Raw genomic sequence first — 7,500 nt, forward strand, 5'->3', positions numbered from 1 at the left:
TCTCCATTGTGTTACTTCTAGATTTCAATTTTCTTTTTTTTTCTTTTTCTTTTTTTTTTAGTTTTGCATCTTTTTTTTTTGTCTTTCTTACGTTTCTGTTGTGTTACTTCTGGATGTTATTTGTTTTTTTTTTGTTTTTTTGCTTTTATGTTTCTTTTCCATCTTACTTTTGTCTTACTCCTCTTTTGTGTTACTTTTAGATGTCAATTTTCTTTCTTTTCTTATTCAGCTACTTTTGCATCTTATCATTGTCTTCTTTGCTTCTGTATTGTGTTGCTTCTAGATCTCAACTGTTTTCCTTTTTCCTTCCTTTTTTTTATTTTGCATCTTATTCTTGTCTTTCTTACGTCTGTGTTGTGTTTCTTCTGGATGTCAATTGTTTTTCTTGCTTCTATGTTACTTTTTCATCTTACTCTTGTCTTCTTACCTTCTCTGTTTTGTCACTAAGGCATCTCAGTTTTCCTTCTTTCCTGCCTTTAGTGTTTCTGCTGCATTTCGTTTTTCCTTCCTTCCTTCCTTCCTTCCTTTATTATGTTGCTTCTGTATATCACTCTTGTCTTTCCTACTCCTGCGTGTCACTTTTGCACTCCTTCCTTGTCTTTTCTTACTCTGTCATGGTTCCTTCTGTACCTTTTCTGTTATGGTTCCTTCTGTACCTTTTCTTCGGTACCTTTTCTGTTGTGGTTCCATCTGTACCTTTTCTGTTATGGTTCCTTCTGTACCTTTTCTGTACCTTTTCTGTTGTGGTTCCTTCTGTACCTTTTCTGTTGTACCTTTTCTGTTGTGGTTCCATCTGTACCTTTTCTGTTGTGGTTCCCTCTGTACCTTTTCTTCTGTACCTTTTCTGTTATGGTTCCTTCTGTACCTTTTCTGTTGTGGTTCCCTCTGTACCTTTTCTTTAGTACCTTTTCTGTTGTGGTTCCTTCTGTACCTTTTCCTTGTATTTCTTACTCTAGCATTTTAGTTTTCATTCCTCCTTTGATTTTTTATTTATTTATATTTCTTTTTACTCTGTGTGACTCCTCTGCATCCCTTTTTTTTTTTTTATACCCTGTGGTCTCTTTTTTTATTTATTTATTTATTTATTTTTTTTTTATGTATCCGTGTCGTGGTACAGCGGTGAATAGAACGCTGTGAATGAAATGTGTCTGTGTGTCGCTTGTGTGTTGTGTTGTGTAACTTGTAAAATGTAACAGGTTTCTTTTTTCATCTTTTTTTTTGGAGTATTTTTTTTTCCTTTCTCTTTTTTTTTTTATAATGTATATGGATGACTCTGCATTTTGTTGTTGGATTCCTAAAAATATTTGTGTAACTTTTATCGTGCCGTGTTGTGTTGCGTTATGGTGTGTGTGTGTGTGTGTGTGTGTGTGTGTGTGTGTGTGTGTGTGTGTGTGTGTTGTTCGTAAAATGTATAGTACGATTTCTCATATTTCTCATGGATTTTTTTTTTTTTTCTATTTTCTTAATGTAGAGTGTTTCATGAGAAGTTTTACCTTTATTACATTTTATCTATTTTATTTATCTATTTATTTATTTATTTACATTGCGCGACATTGCAGTTGTTCTAATGTGAATAAAAACTTGTGTTACCAAAAAGTCTCTTCATCCATCTATTTTTTTTCCCTCGAGAGTGACAGTTACTTTTTCCTCCTGTGGGTGGCGCTGCAGGAGGCCTCACACCATCCTTTACTCCCCACCCCTCACCTCTCCCTCCCTCTCCTCCTCCACCTCCATATCTTCTAATCTACCACCAATCTCTCCTTCCACACAATCAATCATCATTTCCTCTCTGTCTTACTTCTTTCTTACAACCAATCCTTATATCCATCCTTTACTCTTACCCCTCTTCTCTCTCTCTCTCTCTCTCTCTCTCTCTCTCTCTCTCTCTCTCTCTCTCTCTCTCTCTCTCTCTCTCTCTCTCTCTCTCTCTCTCTCTCTCTCTCTCTCTCTCTCTCTCTCTCTCTCTCTCTCTCTCTCTCTCTCTCTCTCTCTCTCTCTCTCTCTCTCTCTCTCTCTCTCTCTCCTTTCTTATCCTTCCCTTAATCGTAATCTCACACTATCCTATACTTTCTTATCCTTCACTTCTACTTACTGTATCCTACATCCCTTCTGTGGTCCCACATCCTTCCATCCTTCCACCTTTCCCAAAACTTTTTTTTTATCCCATTCCCCAAAAATCCTATCTTCCTAATTTAAATCCTTTATATCCATCTCATTTCCCCACAAAATCCTTTGATCCTAATTTAAATGCCATATTTGCACCCGATTCCCCATAAAAAATCCTTACATCCTATTTTTAAATCTTCATATCCTCCCATTCCCCCTCAAAAAATCCTTGCATCATAATTTCAAACCCCCAATTTCCACCCTACGTATTCCTTAAAAAAAAAGATATTTTCATCCTAATTTGAATCCCCTATTTCCATCACTATTCCCCAAACAATCCTTCCATCCTAATTTAAAACCCATCCCAATTTAAATCGACTTTCTACCCATTTCCCACAAAAAAATCCTTCCATCGTAATTTGAATCCTCTATTTCCACATATTCATTACAAAAAAAAAAATCATTTAATCCTAATTTCAAATCCTCATTTCACCCTATTCACCCCCGAAAAATCCTTCCATCCTAATTTAAATCCCTTATTTCTACTCAAAAATCCTTCAATCCTCATTTAAATCCCCAAATTCCATCCATTACCCCTAAAATCCTTCTAACCCAATTTAAAACACCAAATTCCTTCTCATTCCCCAAAAACCCTCCTTTCATCCAACCATTCCCTTCCCAACTCCAAAATATCTTATCCTCCCATTCCTATACCAAGTCGACCCTCCACCCCCATCACCATTCCCACATCCTCCCCCCCCCATTTCTCGGGGTCGTGCATGTCTTAAGAGCAGGTCGTTGGGTTAAGGTCGTCACGCGTTTAATTACCTGTCCCTGGTCGTAATGGTAAGGTGATGGGGGATGATGGGAGGTGAGGGTGGAGGGGTCGTGGTGAGTGTTTAAGTGTCTATGCGTGAAGGGATTTGATGGAGATGTAGATGATAAGGCTGATAAAGATCTCTCTCTCTCTCTCTCTCTCTCTCTCTCTCTCTCTCTCTCTCTCTCTCTCTCTCTCTCTCTCTCGTCTTGGTTTTTCTTCGTTTTCTTTTCGTTTTGGTTTATTTCATTCTCTTTTTGTCTTTTTGTTTCATTTCGTTGATTTTTTTTTCGATTTTATTATTTTTTGCGTATTTCTTTATCTCCTTTTTGTTCTTGTTCTTGTTCTGATTGTTCTTGCTGTTATTGTTCTTGTTCTTCTTTTACTTCATCTCTGTCACTCCTCCTCCTCCTCCTCCTTCTCCTTCTCCTTCTCCTTCTCCTTCTTCTCCTTCTCCTTCTCCTTCTCCTTCTCCTTCTCCTCCTCCTCCTCCTCCTCCTCCTCCTCCTCCTCCTCCTCCTCCTCCTCCTCCTCCTCCTCGATGCAAGGACACCAAGCTTGCTAATGGTCTTCTTCTTCTTCTTCTTCTTCTTCTTCTTCTTCTTCTTCTTCTTCTTCTTCTTCTTCTTCTTCTTCTTCTTCTTCTTCTTCTTCTTTTTAAGCAGTTGATGTTTCTCGTAGGCCATTAGAGAGAGAGAGAGAGAGAGAGAGAGAGAGAGAGAGGAGATGTCCATGGAATCCTGCGTAAGTTATGACAGAAACGTGATATCTCTACATTCTCTCTCTCTCTCTCTCTCTCTCTCTCTCTCTCTCTCTCTCTCTCTCTCTCTCTCTCTCTCTCTCTCTCTCTCTCTCTCTCTCTCTCTCTCTCTTACCTCCATGCCTATCCTCCCTCCCCCCCTCCGTTCCCTTCTTAGTATACCTCCTTAACCTCCTCCTCCTCCTCCTCCATTTTTCTCTTCTCATTCATCTCTTTGTTTGTCAGTTTTTCTTTTCTTTTTTTGCTCGTTCCTTCATTGTCACTTCCTATTTCAGTTTCCCTCTTTCTTTTTGCTCGTTCCTTCATTGTCTCTCTCTCTCTCTCTCTCTCTCTCTCTCTCTCTCTCTCTCTCTCTCTCTCTCTCTCTCTCTCTCTCTCTCTCTCTCTCTCTCTCTCTCTCTCATTTACTCTTTTTTTCAGCTCATTGTCTTAATTTTTCTCTTTGATTTAGTTTTTTTAGCTCTTTACTCTGTTATTTGAGTCGCCTTTTCCTCCAGTGTTTTCCTCTTCCTTTCTTTTCCATCTCTTCTTTTTCCTCTCCTTCTCTTTCATTTCCTTACCTTTCTGTTCCCTTTTCTTACCTAACCTAACCTTCTCTTCTCTTCTCTTCTCTTATCTTATCTTCCTTCCCTTCCCTTCCCTTCCCTTCCCTTCCATTCCTCTCCTATCTTTCTCCTTTTTTCCTCCCCTCACTTTATTTCCCCTCTCCTCCCATCCCCTCCCCCTCTTCCCCCCTCACAGCAAATAACTTACTCTATTCCTTCCCTTCACCTTCCTCCCCTTCCCTTTCCACTTTCCCCTTCCAATAACCTCTGCTAGTTTGGTGCTTTTCCCTCCCTTCGGCAAATCTTCCCTCTCATTTCTGCTTCAAGGTCGTGTTTCTCCCTTTTCTCCTCCTTAACTTCTGCGGCAGTCTTAGGGAGGGAAAGGGAGAGAAGGAGGGAAGGAGAGATAGTCGGAGGAAAATGAGATAAGAGAGGTTGATAATGTATGGTAGAAAAGGAAGAGAAGAAATGTTGTCTTATTTTTTTTTTTTTTTTTTACTTTTTTCGTGGTTTTAATTTTTTTCTCTTTATTTTTGTTGGTTGTTGAATTTATTGGATTTTGATTTTTTTTTTCTTTCATTTTTTCATCTTTTCTCGTTTTTATTTTTCGGGTTTGTGATTTTTTTCTTTTTATCTTATCATTCGTACTTTTTTTTTTTACGCTTTTCATGTTTTGATATTTTTCTCGTTTTTATTTCCGCTGGTTACTGATTTTTTTCTTATCTTATCACCATTCGTACCTTTTTTTTTTTTTTTTTTTTTTTACTTTTTTCATGTTTTAATCTTTTTCTCGTTTTCATTTTTGCTGGTTACTTATTATTTTTTTTTTAATCTTAACATTCATACTTATTTTTTTTTTATACTTTTTTCATGTTTTTTTTTCACCTCCTGTTTTTATTTCCGTTGGTTTCTGAATTAATTGCTTTTGTTAATCTTATCACCATTAATATTCATCTTTATTTGATCGTGTAATAGTAGTGGTAAAATTATCATCGTTTGTTTTTCCCTTTACATATTTATCTTATTGTTTCATTGTTCCTCTTTCGTATTTTTCTCATAAGAATACAAGCAAATAAGGGAACACGTGGAAGTCTCTATTTCTTTTTATTCCAAGCTATTATAGTAAAAAAAAAGAACGAACTCTAGCTAATTCTATCGGCTGTAAAAAGAAGACTGGTAACTGAATGAACCTTTTTTTTTTTTCTGTATATTTTTCGTTGTCCTTGGCCATTCTTCCTCTCTTACATGAAAAAAAAACCCCTCACTTTGGCTAATTCTATCGGCTCTAAAAGGAAGACTGGTAACTGAATGAACCTTTTTTTTTTTTTCTGTATATTTTTCGTTGTCCTTGGCCATTCTTCCTCTCTTACATGAAAAAAAAAACAACCTCACTCTAGCTAATTCTATCGGCTGTAAAAAGAAGACTGGTAACTGAATGAGCCTTTTTTTTTTTTTCTGTATATTTTTCGTTGTCCTTGGCCATTCTTCCTCTCTTACATGAAAAAAAAACAAACCTCACTTTGGCTAATTCTATCGGCTGTAAAAGGAAGACTGGTAACTGAATGAGTCTTTTTTTTTTTTCTTCATATTTTTGCTTTCCTTGGCCAGTCCTCTCTTACATTAAAAAAAAAAAAAAAAAACACACAAACACTCATTTTGGCTAATTCTATCGGCTCTAAAAGGAAGACTGGTAACTGAATGGGGCTTTTCTTTACATTTTTGCTTTCCTTGGCCATTCTTCATCTCTTACATAAAAAAAAAACTCACTTTGACTAATTCTATCGGCTCTAAAAGAAGACTGGTAACTGATTGGGTCTTTTTTCTTTATATTTTTGTTTTCCTTGTCTACTCTTCCTCTCTTACACTAAAAAACCTCACTTTGGCTAATTCTATCGGCTTTAAAAAGAAGACTGGTAACATAATGGGCTTTTTTTTTCTTCTTTTCTTTATATTTATGTTTTCATTGGTCAGTCCTCTTCTCTTACATTAAAAAAAAAAAAACTCACTTTGGCTAATTCTATCGGCTTTTAAAGAAGATTGGTAACTGATTGGGCATTTTTCTTTATATTTTTGTAGTCTGGCCAGTTTTCCTTTCTTACATGAAGAAAAAAATAAGGAGAAAATGAAAAAAAAGAAAATATTGCAGTGTTATTGTTATCGTTCGCGTGAATCCGCACGTTGCCTTTCCTTCCATTTTTCACAGTGCAGACAGTCGGCCAAGCAAATATTAAAAGTTCAGGAACAGTTGTGTGTTGACCTAGACTTTCAAAACGCCCGCTAGTGAGGTCATATTAGCTTTTTTTTTTTTTTTTTTTTTTTCTTTTTTTTTTCGTGAATTGTCGTACTGTGTTGCAAACCGCTGTGCATTCTTTAGTTTGTGTGGAGGAAACTGGTCAAGGTCTGAAATTTTTGCGTGTTGGGTCCAGTATTCCATCTTTACCTGTCTACTCCACCAACTCCACCTGTACCTACTCCACCTTTACTCCACCTCTTACCTCTTACCTATTCCACCTTCACTCCACATACTCCACTTCTACCTTCTCCACTTTCACTCCACCTGTCCAACCTTACCTACTCCATCTTCACTCCACCTGTCCATCCTTACCTACTCCATCTTCACTCCACCTGGCTATCCTTACCTACTCCACCTTCGCTCCACTAATGCCACGCTTATCTAGTAGACTCCAGCTACTGCACCTAAGAACTGAATGACTACTACTTGTTCCTTCAGTTGCTGCCACAAAGGATCGTCACACTAGGTCATCCTTCTTCTGCGCCTTTCCCTTAACCATATTGTGCTCTCTCACCGTCACTGCTTTCCAAAGACTCCAGTTGAAGATACTCGTGTTTTTAACTCCTTTAGTGCCATGACGCGTTTCCATATTCATTCTGCTTACTATTTGGTGATTTTATACACTTTCAGAAACTCATGTGGGGGATTAGAATAGTGAAGACTGTGGCCATTAATATCCTGATCTCCATAGACCCTTCCTATTGTCAATAAAATGGTCTAATCATACACTAATCTCATGATAAATATGTGTTCTAGTATTGAAGGAGTTAAGAGTATTTTTATGGTCCTGGTGATAGATTGGCAAGATTTCTAGTTTATTAAAAGGAAAAGCTGTCTTGAAAACCGAGCTAGTTGTCTTTGTGGCCTTGGAAAATAGTCGAGGTGAGAGAGTAGAGCGTTTCTATCACACCCGTTACTTGCATGCCTTCCTCCACTGCATCAATAAATCTCCCCTTTTTGTCTACATGACTGAAAGAAA

Source organism: Portunus trituberculatus, chromosome 25 (assembly GCF_017591435.1).
Source record: "Portunus trituberculatus isolate SZX2019 chromosome 25, ASM1759143v1, whole genome shotgun sequence".
Taxonomy (NCBI): Eukaryota; Metazoa; Arthropoda; class Malacostraca; order Decapoda; family Portunidae; genus Portunus; species Portunus trituberculatus.